An 18,900-nucleotide genomic window follows, 5' to 3' on the forward strand; every position below is an offset into this window, starting at 1 on the left:
ACCATTTAAAAGAATTGACTTAATTTTGATTATTGAACTTAACTGTGGGTAAGCAAGAAGCACATGTTTCTGTGTCCTCACAGATGCCAAACATTTAATGCACCTATACTGTAATGTGTGCTCTAATTGTATGCCAGTTGGAGTGAGTCTGTGCAGAAACAGTTCCTGATCTTTGAAAACCTTGTAAAATGTGTACAATATGTTATTTGTGAAGCTTTTTTTAAGGATATTTCAAAGGAGGAGGAGAAATGCTGTATAAGTGAAACTTATTTAAAGTGCTCCACCATTTCTAGCAGGCCACTGTTATAATAGTTGCATTATTTCTTTATACTGTTTGAATGCCTGTGTGAACGTCAGGCCTTTTTAAAATTCTTTTCTTCTCTTCGTCCTTTTTCTCCTCTCCTTTAAACTGGTTTACTGTGTGTAAGTGTGGCACTATACCAGGTAACTACTATCTGTTTCCAATTTTGAGTGGATGGACTCTCTTCAAAATATTCATGCAGTGTTAACAAAAATTACAGTCAATTTATATTATGTGAATAAGTAACTAAATAGTAAAAGTTGCTAAAGGGATAGGAAGGGAGTTTCAGAAAAGTTATCTTTATAATAAGAGCCTTACATTCGAAGTGTGGTAAAGGTGTACATGGTAGGTGTGTCTTTCTTTTCTCACTTTAAAAAGAAATCATTCCTAAAATTCAAAGCATATGGAGTAGACTTATGGATATACTTTATGCTGAAGGTAAATACAACTGAAGAAAGATAAAGCCTCTGCATTAATTTAGAAACTTTGGATCTCAGCAGAAATAATTTATTCAGAATTTTCTGGTATCTGTCAAGTGTAGTTACCTCTTTGAAACGGGGTCTTTCAAATCTGTGATCATGAAAATAGCTCTTTGCTGATCCTGTGCATTCATATAACAACTCAAGCTCTTCCAAAATACAGTACTAATACATGCAAAAAGAAATCTTTGGAATGTTTTGATCTTGGGAGGAATCTTGATCAAAACACTTACTGAATGCAAAATGGTACATTTGCCAACTGAAAACAATTAGCCGTGTTTACTTCCTTCTCAGTATTAGTAAACAAAGATTTTATTTAAACATCTATGCATGGCTATTTCAATGAGTACTTTTTCCCTTTTGTCTGAAGAGAAATGAATAATTTGTCTTGCACTTGTTGCCACAAACTCTGAGGAGTAACATGAAACCAAACCACAATTTGAGAGACTGGCTAGTGTTTACCCAGACTGCTGGTTTTAATTAAATCAGATTATAAGTGAAAAAACTCTTCTTAGTGGCAGATTTGGTAAAATTGGTCTTAGTTATAAGACTATTTTTATACTTAGGAAATAAGTTCTGAAATGAAAGAGAACTATTCTTAACATTCAATGGCATTTTAAATATAAAGTGAACCTGCACAATTTCCCTGTGCTAAAAAAAGCATACTACGCACTTAAACATTTTTTTCCTACTAAATGCCTTGTACACAAGTAATTTCTTCAGTAACCAGAATAGTTGTTACTTTTCAGTGAAAATCCCCAAGTATATTTTATAACAATTAAAACCCTGAGCACAGTTCATTTCCTGATGTAGTGGTGCAGTCCCAGCTGCCCTCATGCAAGTGGAATTCCAGATGTTCCTGTTTTGCTGTATGGAGTGGTGCTGGAACTGTTGGACAGCAGGGATACAGTCTGGCTATTTGAAAATGTTGTATCTGTTGAAATACTTTTACTGTGGCCATAGTAATGTATATATTGTACATTATGAAGGAAACTATATTATGGATTGCAGTCAGGTGAGTGCAAGAAGTGGTTGAATTTGAGGATATAACCATATCTCAAATACCATGTAAAGGGGGAATTAGTATCTACAGCAGCATATACAGTAACATAGTCAATTATTTGAACCTGTAATTCATATAATGGTTTAGGTTGGGAAACTTAAGATTGTCGTGTCCAACAGTGCACCTGACACTGCCAAGTCCTAAATCATGTCCCTGGGCACCATGTCTACATAGCTTTTAGTGGCCTCTGGGGATAATGATTCCACTGCTTCCCTGGGCAGCCTTTTTCCAAAGCTTGACACCAGTTTGGTGAAGAATTTCTTTTTCTTAATATCAAACTTCCTAATATTAGATTCTCTAATATCAAATGGAAACCTCCCTCTATGCAACTTGAGGCCATTTCCTCTCCTATTACTTGTGACTTGGAGGAAAAAAACACTTAGACATACTCCTCTACAACCTCCTTTCAGGTAGTTGTAGGGAGTGATAAGTGTTCCCTGAGCATCCTGGCTTAACCTCAGTTCCCTCAGTTTTTCCTGAATGGACTCAGGCTCTGGACTCTCCACCTTTATCATGCTGCTTCTTGCTCTAGTCATGGTAATAGTGTATATATAAACCGATGTGAGAGTTTCTAGATGTTCTGCTTCAGTGTTTCTCCTGTGTTTCATGGGCCTGTTTTTATAGGACACTAAGAGCTTAATAAAGCCTGGATTCAGTAAAAACAAAGCATGTGAGAACAATAAATTGTGGTTGTCCCATATATATGGTATTATTTCAGAATGTGTTCTACTATGGTTAAAACTTCATATGTTCAAATTTCTTGAACATGTTAATAACTGAGTTGAGGGCTGATCCTGGATTCCTTCCACCATCCATTCCATTAAATACTGTGGATATTCTGGTTGTGGATTACCCCATTTTAAATCATCATTATGGATCATTTAAATGATTTTAAATGCTCAAGTGAGCAGTTGATCAGGGCAGAAAGCTTCTCAGGTACTTGCTATTACAGCCACTTATGGTAGAAAAGATCAAATGTGAATTTCTTTTCTGTTCTGAAACTCTGTGGCAGTTTCTGTTTTCCTAATTGTCTCAGGCTGAAAATGGCTTTTTTAACAAGATGTAGCAAGACAGGTTCTTAATTTCAGGTGATGAGACTGGTGTATTATTGTAAGAGAAATTTGTAATCAAGATTATAGGAACTGTTAACAGTGTACAGTTCTGCCTTCAGGATAAAAAAAATGGAGATGATTCCTGGAATCCTACTTTGTTGGTGAAAGATTGGAGGGCCTAACATGGGCTTAGGAGTATGTAGAAAAGGATCTTCTCTCCCTTCTGGGCATGTGGAGTTGAATATTCACTTTGCCTTGTGGTCTACCTTTATTGCTAAACACTCAAGTGAGCCTGGAGGCATTTTCTAAATGAGGTTGCAGCTGTATAGCTTTTAAACTCAGTTAGCTCTCTTCTGGTTTTTTTGGTCCTTTTTTTAGTTTGTTGGTTGGTTGGGGTTTTTTTGTTTGGTTGGTTTTTTTTTTACGGTATGTCAGTTCTACTGGAGTTTACTGGGCTACGTGAGAAAGAGAAGGTGTGGGGATCTCCAGAACCAGCCTCTTCTTCCCTCACACTGCAGTGAAAAGGCCACATCTCATGACCCTTTGACAGCAGCGATTTAAAGGTTCTCCGGAGTCTTAAAATGTAAAATCATTCAACAGGAAAGAATTAGTAAGTTAGCTTTCACTACCTGATATCACATTGCTTCAGAATGGAAAGACCACCAAACTGCTCTGTGCTCTGTGTGAGATGGACAGGAATGTTTGGCCCATTGTGTTTCGTCCACACAGGGATCTTCTGAGGCTTGGAGTCTGTAAAATGCAAACTTGAGAGAAAGAAATCCTATCACAACTAATAGCAAAAACAGTGCCTTAAGAAAATTGCTATTCACAGGAATACCAAATGGTAGAAATTATATCTTACCATTTAAAAAAAAAAAGTAACAAAAACTAAAGACAAAACACTTAATTGCCTTGAGGAAAAACTCCTTTGTTAGTCTTCAAGCACAAGAAAATACTTGACCTGTTTTGAGCAGTAGTGTTTTTATAACATGCTTTTGTTGGATCACAATCTTTTCTCTCTTGTCTGTTTGATCTAAAAGTCCAACTGTGTTAATTAAAAAAATAATGTAATGCATTAAGCTTGTAATACGATTAAAGGTATTACTGTAGCTCTATAGGAAGAATGTTTTTTTCCTCATTCTGTTAGTTTTCCCCTGCAATTCAAGTTCTATACAAAACTACAACTACATCTGATTGAAAACTTAAATTTTGGGGTGGGGGTGGGGGGGGGTGTTCCCCCCGTGGGAAAAAATGCAAGATGTTTTGTAGAAATATACTTTTCAGTAGAGGGTTTTCTGGGAAGGCTTTTTTCATGGGGAGAAATAAAAAAAAGACCCGTGCTGCCCCCAAAGGGTTGATAGCCTGGTGGTTTTGGTGGCCTCTGAAATGTCAGAGTGATGTTCTTGGAGAAGGGCCTGGAAACCTGGGATTCTTATACTTTGTATGGAGGTCTTAATGATAAGACAACTATCTATCTGGAAAGTGATCATGCTGTGTAGTTTTTCTCTTCCTCTTTCTTTTATAATAAGCTTCTCTTTGAAAAAGAAAATTAAAATAACTTAGATATACCTATCTAATTCTAAAAAAAAAAAAAAGAAGAGATATTTGAATTTTTTTCTCTCTGAGAAAGGAATATTATTTTCTGATCAGTCTTAACAGTAACACAGATTGTTTGTTGTCCAGTAAAGAAAAAAATTATAATAATATAATTTGCCCTCAGTAATAAAGTTGAAGCAACTGTACATATATTTTACAGGAAGGTGCTGTGGCTGAAGTGTTCAGACGTGATGAATAATTACTGTCTCTATTCCACTGAGTCTGTGCACTTGTACGTAGTATTTTACTTAATTTATACATAATGAAAAACAGAACCAATGTTGACAGTGTGAGGGCTCCTTTAAAAAAATACAAAACCAAACAGAAGTAAACAAGTATGAGGAAAAAAATCTTGTTCATACAGACAAAATGGCTTTCTATGGAAGAATATAAAATGATCAGTCTGATATATCTGAATCTCTCTCATTAATACAAAATCGAAAAACCGAGGCGGCTTTGACTATTACATCATCTCTTTTGAAGTATAAATGTTAATTGAAAGCAGTAAAGTGTGTTTCTGAAAGTTCAGCGTGTGTGCTAAGGTTTTACAGATATTTTTTTATGTACTTGAACACAGGTATGTCTGATTTTTATTTAAATCTTCTGTCAGTGGGGGAAGAAAGGTGGTGCTTGGATCATGTTCCCATAGGATGTATCTCATTTTTTAATGTTTATCTCTTAAATCTGTTTTTGAATGTGCTTCTGAATCATTACTTTGCAAAAAGAAAGACATTGCTGTCCATCTCCAGCTGAGTTTCCACCTTGTTTAAAGATTGGTGCTTTTCTCCTTTATTCTTTACAAAAGATAATTTTTAATTAGATTCTGCTTTCCAGATAAGCTGCTCTTCACTTTTAATTCAAGGGAACAAGAGGAGGTAGCATTGGGTATATTTGATCTCTTTGAAATATTTCAGTCTGTCCTCACAAAGCTGTAACTTTCTCTTGAAAGGCTGCTGCGACATTCAGATGTTTGTTGGATAGACTTTAAAGTATGCTTTGGATGCTGTTTAGAAAAATCTAGTGCCCCATAAGTGCAACACAAGATAAAAGGGAGTAATGCTCAGGACCTATTGTTGTGGATCGCTGCCAACTGCTGTTTTCCTTAGTGCTTTTAGTTTGCTGACCTGGAGATAAGGTTGCTTCTGTGTTTTATTCCTATTATCGATGGGAAATTCTTCATTTCAGGTACTTTTTCGGTTTTTGCTTTGTCCTGTTTTTACAGTTTTTAGTGCTGCCTGTTTACCACGTGCAGCAGAGAGCTGCACTCCTGAGTCCCTGCAGATGTTGGGAGCCTGTAACTCCCTCTAACTGCCTCTAAGATGCCTCTAAGATGTTCAGTCATGGAAGCCTTGAGTTAGGAAGAAGAAATCATGTTCTGTCATAGATGTCTTCAAATGTCCTGACCTAGACCTAGAAAAAAAACACTGTGGCATTTTCTTGCACTGTCTATGTACTGAGCTGTCTGAGATGGTTTACTTTTGTGGCTCTAAACACATTAGGTAAAGTTTGGGGCCATCCAGTAATTGCATGTTACAAGTTGCAATCCTGTTAATGTTACCTCTTTTAAAATTCTTTGTTAGTAGCTATCAGATAAAAGGCTTTTGTAGTCATTTGTACTGCTCTGAAAAAGCCACTGAAGCAAACACAGTATTACCAGCTGACTAAGGGTAGGTTTGCTGGGTGTTTTAGAGGGCTGTTAACAACTACAGGTATGGCTTTTTTGACTTCCTCATTTGGGGGGAATTTTACTTATCAGAGAACATCTGTTTTCCTGATTCCTTTGTGTATAAACTTGCCCTAAAGGCCATCTCCAAGTTTTGTTTATTATGATTTTAAGCTACCTACTAATCTAGAAATAATTTTAGAATGTGCTGTTGAAATAGTGACCATGACACTACTCGTTTTTATCTGTACTTTCGTATAATGAGTTTGTATATTTAAAATTCATAATTGAGTTTCTTTTCAAAATATATTTGATAAAGACAAACCTTAAACAGACCTGTATCAGTGTGTTTACCTGGGATTAAAGTCAGACATCAGGGTTGTATCAGTGAGTGTGTACTTGTACCTGGAGGTGGGAGTTAAACTGTAGGGGCAATCTTTCTTCATCTGGGTGCTACACACAGAAATAAACACCTTCCTTTCTATATGTTTCAGCTGGGTTTTTTCTCCTCACTCTGGAAAAATAAAGTGGGTTTTTGTGATGTATCCTAGACCTTTCTAGTTTCACCCATCTCTACCATCAAATCACCATATCATAGACTTCTCTGTCTTTTTATGGCAGTTGCTAAATAAGGCTGCCAAGCTTGTCAAGTCAGGTATGCAATCAAAACTGTACACAGCATTTTTTAGAAACTGAAATTCAAAGGGAAATAATTAAATCAGCACTGCTGCTCCAGTGTTGCAATGAGGTCTTTTCCTGGGGAAAGAATTCTAACAGTAAAGCCAGGACTTGCTGGTCCTGTTCTCTGCTGGTGTATGGCATTTTCTTTGTCCCTTTAAGTCCCACCAGAACCCTTGGCTACAGACTCCTCCAGTTTGGGGGGAAATTAGAAATATAAAGATTTAGTATTCACTCTTTAATACTAATATCCTATCTCTTTTCCTTGTTACACTAGAATGCAAGCCATAAACTATTGGTAAATGTCAACTAACCGCTAGACTTGAAAGAACCAGCAGCTGCCTTGTGCTTATGAAGCAGAGAAACTGCGTGGGTGGAGATGTAAAGAACCTCCTCAAATACCCACTGTAGCAGAGGGGTGGGGGAGAGACTGTACGGAATATGGGCTTTAACCTTTCGAATTCTTTCTCTGCTCTCACATGCTCTTAGACTTGTATGAAAATGCAAAATGGCAATTGATTTATTTCAGGTAAAGGCATCAGACAAAGGCCTCATGCCACCTAAATCTAATTTCTGGTAAAAAATGGAGTATTCAACTGCCTGTATCAATTTTGTGTCTGTTAAGGATTTACAGTATGATTCTCATAAGCAGTTTTCAAATGCATTTAATGAATAATTGTTTGCAAAGAGCTTGAGTGTGCCTCAAATCAGATGCAATGTCTCAGTGCAGCAACATTATTAACAACATCATTAGAGTAGTCCTGAAATGGCAACACTTAAAAATGCATCTCCCACAAATCTGAAATGGTGACTTCGTCTTGAATGCAAATAAACATAGAGGAAATAGATTGAAAGGTATTAATTCATGATGTATAAACTGAGATAAAAAAACCCCACAGGTTTATGTTAATATAAAGTGAGACAAATTCTAGGTTGGCAACACTGACCTAAAAGTTGTCTAAGCAAAGCAACACTTTTATTCTGCTTCGAAAAGTAAGTCCATACCTGCTGTCAAGAAAAGACAAAGGGTTATTCTGGGATGTGTTCATTGCTGTGTTTTTTTTTTGTTTTGGAGTTTTTTAAAGAAACATATTTTTACAGTAATTCATAGATCCTCAGAAGTTTTTGATATGGAAAAATATATACAGCCTCCTTAGGTCATGGTACAATTATTTTTAACCATTTAAAATATTTGGGAAAACAGACTAGAAAATGAGGAAAGATTTTTTTATTATTTTTTTCCCCTGAAAATAGTCAATTACAGGACACTTAATCAATGTCTCTGGAAAATGTGATTGGCAAGCTGTCTGTTTCTTAATTGGAAACCTTTCTGTACTTAGATACTGGGCAGATGAAACAGCTCTCAAGGAATTACTAAAAAAAAAAAGAAAAAATAGAATTGCAACTCTGTTATTTCACCTGCTCTTCTTTTAGACATGTCCTTTCTTGTTTGCTGACAACTCCCACTATGGAGCACTTGTCCACAGTCCCAGGAATTACTATTAACTCCCCAAGATGGGAGTGGGGAACTAGAACTGGTGAGCAGGGGCTGGAAGGGTACCAGCTGGAGGATATTTGTGACAGATCAGAATAACAGGAAGAGAGAGGAAAAAAGAAATGGTCAGCACTTTTGGCTTTTTAAAAGTGGGGTGTAGATGACTTGCTGTTATGTTTTTGCAATGTCTTGTTTCCAGACTGCTGGCTTAGTCAGCCACATCTTTAATTTGCCCAGTTCATAACAGCTGCTTCTGCTACTACCACAGAAAGAGAAATTATAATTTCCAAGCCTTCATTTCATCCCTCTTACCTATAATCCTCAAGTTCCAGTCTGTCTGACCACTTGACTAGGCTTTTTAATTAGCAGATGTTCTTGGGGGCCTTTAAATGCATTTTGCATATACAGGAACACTAAACAGCCTTGGAAACTCTTGATGAGATGAAAAACATCCTGCTGGGAATATAAAATGGCACATAGTGCCTAGAATAATGATTTCCATAATTGAGATTTTCACGTGCTGTATTAAAAAGCATAATTTACCTGGGGTTCTGTTCTTATGAAAAGAAAAATATTTAGTTTCAAAACCTTGTCTAACTCTGTCTCTACATGGTTTTGTTGATTTCTCAGAAGAAGGCTTATGGGTTTGGCACAAAAGGCACAAAATGCTGGAGATGAAAACTAGCATTCAAATATTTCTGTGCAGTCCCTGATTCAAATGTACTTGATTTACTCAAATGAGGCAGGTGGAGTTTTGTAATGATCTTTACTTTGTCCTCGAGATCACTGTACTGCCTGATCATTTGGCTGAGGTGGCACATTGTTAATGATGTGCTAATAAACTACATAATTTGGGAAGGTAGACTTTGGTAGAGGGTAATAGCTCTCTCTGCTGCAAGTATCTGAATGCAATCAAAGAAAACAGCTTGTTTTAATCATTTACTAATTGTATGGCACAGCAACTAATCTCTGGGACGTACCTTGGAGACCTGATGACAAGTTTCATCGACTTCTGGAGAACCGACACTGATGATGTTGGTCAAATTGCCCAGTTCCCTCCGTTGCTGATCTGCACCTCTGTGGTGATTTGCCTGGAAGACAAAGAAATAAAGGATTGGTTTAAGCTATGCCAAATAAATCAGCCAATAGTTGGTCTTGATGTTCCCCAAGCAAAAATCACTAGTGTCACTATAAAGAGCTTAATGGGTTTACACTATTTGTACTTTTTTTTCAAATTTTCAGATAGTGTTTTGCTTCAAGGTGACTCTAAATGGACTAAGATTATTCAGGATATTAAACTGACACAACATTGTCAATAAATTAAATTTAAATAATTTAAATATCATAAATGCATACATCTGTGGTATTTTGTTCCATGCTGTTCTGCCTCGATTTTCATGTGAGATCATTCAGATATATAAAGCAATAAAATACTAAAAAATTGCTAGAAAACCACCTCTAGGTTACAGGTAACTGTTGGCAAGATCTGTTTCTTAAAACTCAAATACTAGGCCTGTGTGCACTGGTCTTTATCCAGAGTGTAATTTTGAATTTATTTTCTCTTACAGAAAATTAATCCTGCTTAACTCCTCAAATACAGGTCTAGGTAATATTCTGATCTTTACTGGTGACATGCACCAATCCTGATGAAACCTGCAACTCTCCCATAGTTTTTCAGTAGCTCTGAAAATGCTTCCAACCTTAGCCTATGATCTTCAAAGACACACAAGGAAGTACTTAAATGACTCTTCCCCCATCCCTGAAGTGCAGTGGGTTAGGTGAAGGAATTCTTAGAGCCTTCTAAATTCTTGGCAGTCAGAAAAGAAAATGCCAGGGCTCAAGTAACAAATATTTGAATTGCTTGTCAAAGCACTTTGTTAAATTGGACTCCTTAAATATGTTTAGTACCAAGTATGATAAATTAAATCTAAATATATTTCTTTTTCAAATCTATACTTTTCAATGGTCTAATGGTTACTTTTTAAACAGTTTGTGGCCTGCAAAATACTGTAATTATACAGCATATTCTCAAAATACTGATCTCTAGCATTAACGTCCCTGCGGTTATGGAAGACATTTTGAGAATTTCGAATCCATCTTGCCTAGCTATGCCTTCTCCATATGATTAATGGGGGAACATGCAAGTTTGAATTCTTCTAATAGCTTTGAAAAAATCTCACATTTTTTATTTGTCTACTTTAGAGGACATGAAATAAACCCCATCACCCCTCAGGGAATTAAAGCACAGTGCTTTAATTACACAATGCCCATTAATGCTAATAAATTTTATGCTAAAGACCTATGCTGTACCAGTGCCAACTAAAACATAAGTCTCCTTCCTTTTCAAAGCCTGTGTCACATACTGGACATGCGATCATTAAAATGAACTCAATTGCAATGACAGACATTAGACAAAGATGGAAGATTTCATTTTGACTTTCAACAGTTTCTATAGGTTGAAATAATGATAGAATTTGATTTTCAAGTAATCTTTAAAAGTATTCAAATAGGAATAATGTTAGTCTAGTGAGGGAACATATGTAGAGTCAAGTGATTATATTTTTCAGCTGCTGCACTCCTTCTATAATCTGACATAACCTGAGTTTTCTCTCTAAAGATTCCTTTGTCATGGTAGTCTGAAGAATGAATTTATCACTTGTAAAAGATAAAGTATGTTTGTAAGCACTCAGTATTCATAAATCTTACTTCCTATTTCATTTGCTGCTATTTCTCTTACCTAGTCATCAACTGCAGCCTATTTTTCCTTTTTATTTTTCCTTTAATATAGCTCTGCTGTTAGCAGTTCTTCTAGAATATGACTTCAGAACTAATTCTCCTTTTCTCTTGCAATATTCCTAGAGATCAGGCAAACATTTCAGTCTTGATCTATGTGTTGAAGTGCATCAGTTTTATTGGGTGGGGTAGAGGAAGAATTTGGGATTCAGTTGATGAGAATTGGAAGTGAGGGGCATGTGTAAGATCATCAGACTCATAGATGCAGACTTTTTCCACATGTCTGCAGTGAGGTGACATATAGCATCTGTTTGTACTAAAAAAAGGTGAAAATATGATGGTGGTTTGATCTGGTTGAGAATGAAGACCAAAATAGGAATAGCTACACATGAGGAGAATGGCTTTAGCTGAGCAATGGTTCGATGGTAAAATGTGTAAAAAGAACGAAAAGCTTTTAGAGCCTGTCTGGCTATGAAGAACTAGGAAATGCCCAGACTTAGCAAGTGGGCCAACAGTGGGATCAGCCAAAGGAATGCTAGGAAATTTAATGAAGAACAAATTTAATGAAAATAAATGTAAATTTGTAACTGTTCACCTCAGATGTAACCAGGAGAATAGGGCTGATTTTCATCAGAATTTGTGGTGGTTGTTTTTCAGTTGTGGTGGGTTTTTTGGGTTTTGTTTATTTAGGTTTTTTTTATAAATTACTCTTGACTATTTCCATCCCTGCTCAACAACCAACACTGATGTCCTGAAGTGTTTTATTAGTTAAGAAAGAAAGGACTGTAATCCTTAGAGTAACTATTGTCAGAGGAGTCTCCAGGAGCAGACGAAGGGGAAGAAGAGCAAGGCCCATGAGGCGTCCCGTGGGTTCGGGATGAGAGCTGGGCCACATCCTCGCGGCCTGAACCTGGGTGGGCAGGGGAGAGGCCACAGTGCTTGACTGAAGGAAGGGGAAGGTGAGGATGAGAGGCTGAGCCCAGCAGTGAGCTGTGTTCCCCACAAGGCAGAGGGAGCCTGGGAGTCCTCTTGGAGAGCTCTCAGCAGTTTTATTTTATCCTTAAGCTCAAACCTGTCAGTTCAAGGCATTAATCACATTTTTAGAATTTTATTATGTGATGTTTTCTATGTTCTGTTTATAGTTAATCAGTGTTTCTGCTAAGAGACTGGAAGACTTTGGCCGAATTTGGGTGCCTCTGACACAGGGTATGTAGAAGCAGTCTCACATAGGAGGAAAAAAGTATATAATGAGCAGAGGGTTTGTAAGAATGCTGAATGTTGACAAGCACTAATTATCTGAGCTGGAAGCCTTTCACAAACCTTTCTGATGACTAAGTCTTCATTTTACCCCTCCACTTCCCAAATTCCCAGTCTGGTGGGAGCTCCTTTTATTTTTAACAGTGGCTTCTTTTGCCTCTGAGCCCAAATGGATTGGAATCATGCTTTAAATGATAGTTTCTAATTTTATATGCTGTTCTGAATATCCTTTTTATTTTTAAGTTAGTGAGAATCTTGAATCATCCCAAATCTTCCCACTATCAATTGGACTTTTTCCCAACTTTCTGACTAGTTTCAAAGAGGAATCATGTTCTTGCTTTTCCTCCTGCTCTGTTTGCTTCATTCTCCCCAGTGTCCCAGCTCAGTGCTGAGTGCCAGTCATGGCAGCCTAACAAGCCAAAAGTAGTAAACTTGCTATGAAAAGCTTGAAAACTTGGACGTGCATAGGTGCCAGGGTTTGAAACTCATTTCAACTTTATTAATGACGTTCTGGGGAATAATCTTTTAATAGTAAACATATTCAAACAAATTGGAGCTAAAAAAGCTGGATTTACTTTGTTTTGGTTGCATGTATGCTACAGAATTATTGGGAGATGATTTAGAGCAAGTGTCATGAACTCTTAGCTTGGATCATGTTAAAGTGAGGGTTCTCCATGACTGAAAATGTTTTTCCAGCTTTATGGGAGCTTTCCCTCTCCCACCCCCTGTAGCACTTTGCAGTTTTAAAAGGGCTGTGTGTTAAACAGCATGTGTTGAGCTTACTGAATAAGAAAATATGATTTCTGGTTGGTTTTTTTTTCATCATTCGTTCCTGCTCTGCGTTTGAAATGACACACGTGCCAGTGTGCTATTCTTCTCCCTAGCAGTTTCTACATGAAATCTATTTTCTCTGAGAAAATGGAATCTTTGTGTCTTTGTCTCCTCCCTAGCTTTCAGGCATGTTTTGGCAAGGGCTCTGACTGTCGAGGCACTGGAGAGGAGGGGCCTTGCACTCATTTGTCAGCTTTTCTTGCATCTGTAATTTTTGCCCACTCAGCAGTATTGGAGAGGCTTAAAAAAGGGGGAGAACTTGTAGCTGTTGAAAGTCAAACTCATGAAATAATTGCTGTACTGTAACAGTTCAGGAAAGTTGTGTGTATGGGGGAAACAACAAATGCTAAAACCAGCTTTAGGTTTAAGGTTTTAGCAAGTCTCCATTTCACATAATTGCATGCCTTTCCCTATGTATCTTTACAGGCAATGGTACTATGTTTTATATAGATTTGGTCATTGTGTGCTGATAAACTGCCTTTTTTTTTTTAATGATGGTGAAAATCATTTCACTGGTTTTCAAGACTTAGTTGTTTTCAACCCAAAGCTTAATCTAAAGTACTGAAGTCTTCTCTAAATTTTGTTCTAACCCTTCACTGCAATCTCCCTTTGCAAGCCAGGTGCTTTCATCTCCTTGTGTAATGTAACTAAACAGAAATTAGTTAATTTCTGTTAAGATCCCTTCATACTAAAGAAAGTATTTTTCCTCTTCAGTTTTTTATGGAATATTAACATTGATCTCTCCTCCTCATTTCAGTAGCCTTTTTAAGCTCAGGGCTCATACTGTGAGCTGTTAATTAATCAGTGTGACAGATGAAGAAAGTATCCAACTATGAAAGGAAACCTTACTTCAGTGACTAACAATAAGGATGTGAGCCCAAGTGATTTAAAGGAGATTTTTTTTTTTTTTGGGGGGGGGGGGGGTGGGAGTGTGTGATAAGGAGTTCTTAAGCTGTTTGAGGTAAGGATGGGGAATTTTTGCTCAGATTGTGTCTCTGCACAAACATGAAAGGGTTCATCAATATTTTGTCTTGAAAAGTCTAGACAGGAGTTAAAAGAGCCTCTCCTGCAGTTTGAAGAGATCCTGTTTCCCATAATTAATAACAGGAAGCAAGTAAATAAGACTTTACTGACATGAAACTGTGACAGTAACATGTACCCAGAAACGTTAGCTCCTAGCTGAGAAATGTAGCTGAGGTCTGTTGAGTTTAGAGTACAGGACAAGATTGCTCTGGAAGCACATTAGAGCTTTGCTCAAGTCTTATTCAGTTACGTCGTAGCAGACTAAAAGTCCAAAAGTAATTATAATGCACTTTAGTTATTAAGAGTGATTAGTGACCTTTGTTTACATCTGTGTTACCATCCAAGAACTGTTCCCCCATCATTATTTGAAATTCTTTGAACTTGAAAGATTTTCGTGTTTGTTTAAAAGCTACCAGAAGGCATTTCAGACATTTCCTGGAACAAACTGTATATATGTATTTTAGGAAGATAAGAAATGAAACTTGAGGAAAAGCTTTCAGTTTTCTTTTTGAAGATTATATTTTCCCTTCCAAGATATCTTCTCAGAAAGTAGTTGGAAAACCTTCCCTCTCCCTCCCCAATTCCTCTTGTTAAAATCAGTTAAACAACAAAAGGGGAGTTAGATCCTCATCTCTTCTCTATCAGTGTAAAAACAGAACAGTGCTGTTTATCTCACTGTGCTGTTGAGTTCATTTCAGTAACATCAAGTTGCACAGACAAAAATTGTCTGGCCCTTGCCTGCCATACTTCTGAGTTCTTTGGTTTTTTGGGTTACACTGGAGGGGAAGAAAAAGGAGGAGGTTTCTGTGCATGTGGCTGGTGGGGGTGTTTGTTTTCCTAGGAAGCAGCAATGACTGAATGCAATATTCAGAAGTACTGGAAAGCACATTTAACTCTGTGTTTGTGCTGGACCTTAAGTCTGAGCTTGTTGAATTATGGGTTCGTCGTCTGGCATGCTGACTATATGATACAACTGTGTAATACATACTGTCATCTTGGTGCTGACCTTGAAAAGAGAAGAAAAGTGAATTTGTTTCACTGATTCTTAGATACACTAGACAGTAAATTCCTGCTATAGCTATTTAATTTACAGTTAACTGCTAACATTTTTTTCTTCTTAGATGAACTGTAGGGCTTTCTACTAAAAATTACAATGTAGGACAAAATAAACTTGTTTGTAGAGCTAATGTTTTCCCCTTTTCTGTATGTTTTAGAAGATTAACAGCCGTTGCTGTGGAGAAGCATGGTGATGAATACTAAATAGTCCACCATAAGGCATTTTGGAAGGAATTCAGTGAATTCAAAGAAGGTACCCCAACATTGTGTCCTATAACCTGATTTTTTTCCACTGACTGTAGCTTATACTGTGAAAGCAACAGACTATATCCAAAAAGACCACCTTATTTACAATACCTTGTCAGGTTAAAATATTTGCTGGCAGATATTCTTTTGTTGTTGACTGATTGAGAGATTTGAGCACACGTATCTAACCTTAAGCAGAGGTTTCTCCCATTCCACTCAATGAGCTTTTATATTTCCAGACTTCATAATTGAACTTCTGTTATTTTCTAAATGCATTTCCCTGCACTGCTAAGTACTGAGTTCTGTCACCTTGAATCATGCATGCCAGTATCCAGCTAGACATACAGCTTTTAAATGAGACAGCCTGTGGAATGTGGTGCTACTTGACACAAGTGCTTTGGTTCTTACTGAAAATAAATAGCTCAGATGTCACTTCAAATACCTATTGTAACAGGAAAAAGTCACAGACAACTGCTGAAGGTGCATTTCCAGGGTAACTATAAGGTATTATGTCAAGGGTTTTTCCCTAGCTCAGAACTGTAATAGTCAGTTCCTGAGGGAAGTATATTGTAGAAAAGGTGTATTTTCTTTATAGCAAAAAAGTTGCCCTATATAGCAAAGCTTTGAATAAAATGGCACTTTTTTCATTTATTTGGATATTAGGGATCTTTGAAAATCATATATTTCGATCTATTAATGTGCAGCATATAGGGTTAGAAAATTTTCTAATTAAAAAGAAAAGAATGCACAAGCCTTTAAATAACAAATGTGAGTACCTTCCACATGACATCCCAGAAAGCATTCTTATATCAAGCCTGATCTTTGTATTCAGCTTTCGATGTGTTTTGCATAATTAGGGTGGGAATTTCCATGTTTGGGGTGCTTCTTTTGGAAAGAAAGGTGATCCATCTGTGAACAGTTTGAATTCTTTGAATTGTCAGATTATGTATTACCAGTGCTGTGTGCACTGGGACATGTAGATTGTGTAAATGCATATTTCAGAGAGATTAATGACTGTAGTAAATAGCAGAATAATGTAAAATAAGGTTCCTGATATAGCCCCAGTTTAATCTAAAAGGCGCTGATATGAGAAACTACAGTCCTAACAGGACTAGGTATCGGCAACAAAGTTCTGCTATCTTTAATTTTCTATAGGTACATAGTTTCCAAGTGAAACTCTTGCTAACTAGAAATTTCCAGGATATTATCTAGATTTCCTGTGTATTTTCTGTGGTGGTGTATCATTTTGTGCCTTTTTCCAAAAGGATGAAGGCTGTTCTGAATAATGTGATATCCAAAGCCCACTCTGTTAAAGTTGCAAGGTTCAAAGTAACTGTAAGGCCCCTGATTATACCAGACTTTTAATATAATATTTCTTCTTGTCCTCTGGGATAACTTTTAGCATCCTTTGTCTGTGTGCTTGGAATTGGACCTGATGCATCCCTTCCCCATCACTTTTAAATATTGTCTAACTTAATGGTAAAGATTTTTTTCTGATTCAGTAGGAGGCTTCTTATGAGAAACCTAACTAGAAGAAAACAAAGGAAAAGGAATTTGTATTCAACTTGAAATATTAAATTTTCTATTTATATTCAGTACTATTATTTAGGGTTTATTTTTATAATAGTTCATATTTTGGGTAGGAACTCTTTTGCAAATCCATTTAATTAACAAAGTTTGGGAAGCTAACTTCTTTCAAGCAATAAACTTAGTTTGGCATACAATTTAAAGATGATGTTCCTATTCAACCTTCTTTTAGATTAAATACTGATTGCATAGGTAAAAATACTGTAAATTGCTGTGAAAGACTTAAAGAACTTGCCCCAGATGTTACTTTTAACATGACTACTGTTGGTTGCCTCTTGGAAAGTTCACCTACTGTGTGAAGAAGCTCTCCAGGATGTCAGTGAGCACTGGGAGAAAATTTTTTTTAAATCTTTGAAAGGCACAGATACTTATTGCAGCATTTATTTCAGCAGAAAGAGTTGACTTGATGCTGTGGAAGTGGAGAAGGCTTCTGGCTCTCCAAACTCTTTCTGTCATACATCCGAGCAGGAGTTCAGAAAGAGGGACAGTGCCCTGGGAGTCCTCACTGTGTTCTCTCTGCCATGGCAGTCAGTACTAGGCTTAAAAATGGCAATAAATTCCAATACTCCAAATTCAGATTTCGGAAGTTTAAAGTTTTCCTTTACACACAACAGTAATCAAAAAAGAAAACAGAAGTAGAATTTCTTGTTATGCAATGCCCTTTTCAACCCTTAGAAACTTGAATTGACATGCAGTACTGTCAGTCAGAGGAAGAAGCAGTAGAGTTCCATCTTTTTTGGCAACAGAGGAGTAAGGGAATACCTGCTCCTATTAGTTCTCTATGGCCTAGTTTAAGTTCAGGCCCATCAAATGATGTGTATCATGATCTTACTCCTTTAAACACAGCTACCTGTATTTTTTTTAAAAGCCAGGAGAGAGGAATATGTGAGGATGAAACTGAACTTTTGTTTGTTTACTTAAATGTTTTCATAAAGGTTTTTATAACTACCTAGGGCTGGTGTTTTCCAGAAGCATTATTTCTTCCAGATAACATAAATATAATGTGACCAGTTAAATAAGTTTTCATATAGGGTCATAGAATAAAGGTCAAGAATACTTTTCCTTCCACTGCTTTTTTTCCCTGAAAGGAGATAATTTTCCATTCTCACAAAAAACAATTACTGTTCCCTTTTATAAGTACCCAATGCCTTTCCTTGTTTTCTTTTCTACAGTTCTTATTATATTATTATTATATCTTATTATTGACATAGGTGTAGTAGAAGCCTTCATTCATGGTACAGAAAGGGAGTTTTGTTAAATATTAAAACCAGAAATTCACACTTTTTTCCAAGTTTTGTACAGTACTTTTTCCCCAAACAAAGTTGTTATAGGAAGTAGGACAGATATGGCAAACTTGTTTCAGGAGTATATAAATCATACTATTTAGCAAGAATTTTTTTGTAAATCATTTTCTTCACAGCATGTCAAATAATATTTTGGTGCATGCAGTGAGTCCTGCTTGTAAGTAATATGGCATATAATACCTCATTTTACTAATTAAATTAACACATATGAACATTAACATTGAAATGCTTTTTGTCTTCAAGTTAGGACATGTAATATTTTCCAATATTTTTTCTCCATCTCATTTTACTTCCAGAATTTCACACTGCTCTTCACCTGCATTAAAGTTACAGTTGGGATGGTAACAAAAATCTATGGGGTACATATTGCTGCCCACTGAGTTCTGGTTGGTCAAAAGAATTTGGCCTTTGGTTCTGTTTCTCCATCACAAGTGTCTCTGGTGCAGGTGCAGAACATGGTCAGTGTTACTGCTGCAGCAAACACTGCAGCCCTCTGTAGCAATCAATGCTGGCTCACTCAAGGGGTTTTAACAGTT

The 18,900-nt window shown here is 36.7% G+C and overlaps 1 long non-coding RNA gene across 3 annotated transcripts in view; it reads right to left on the reverse strand.

Moving 5' to 3' along the window:
• Window positions 1-18,900, reverse strand: part of LOC139676239 (uncharacterized) — a 60,414-nt gene that overhangs the window by 21,721 nt on the left and 19,793 nt on the right. For all 3 annotated transcript variants that reach the window (XR_011698623.1, XR_011698624.1, XR_011698625.1), the window contains exons 2-3: window positions 9,308-9,418; window positions 3,525-3,659 (exon numbers count right to left, since the gene is read on the reverse strand). This is a non-coding gene — a long non-coding RNA (uncharacterized lncRNA). The remainder of the gene's footprint in view (window positions 1-3,524; window positions 3,660-9,307; window positions 9,419-18,900) is intronic.

Source organism: Pithys albifrons, chromosome 10 (genome assembly GCF_047495875.1).
Source record: "Pithys albifrons albifrons isolate INPA30051 chromosome 10, PitAlb_v1, whole genome shotgun sequence".
Classification (NCBI taxonomy): domain Eukaryota; kingdom Metazoa; phylum Chordata; class Aves; order Passeriformes; family Thamnophilidae; genus Pithys; species Pithys albifrons.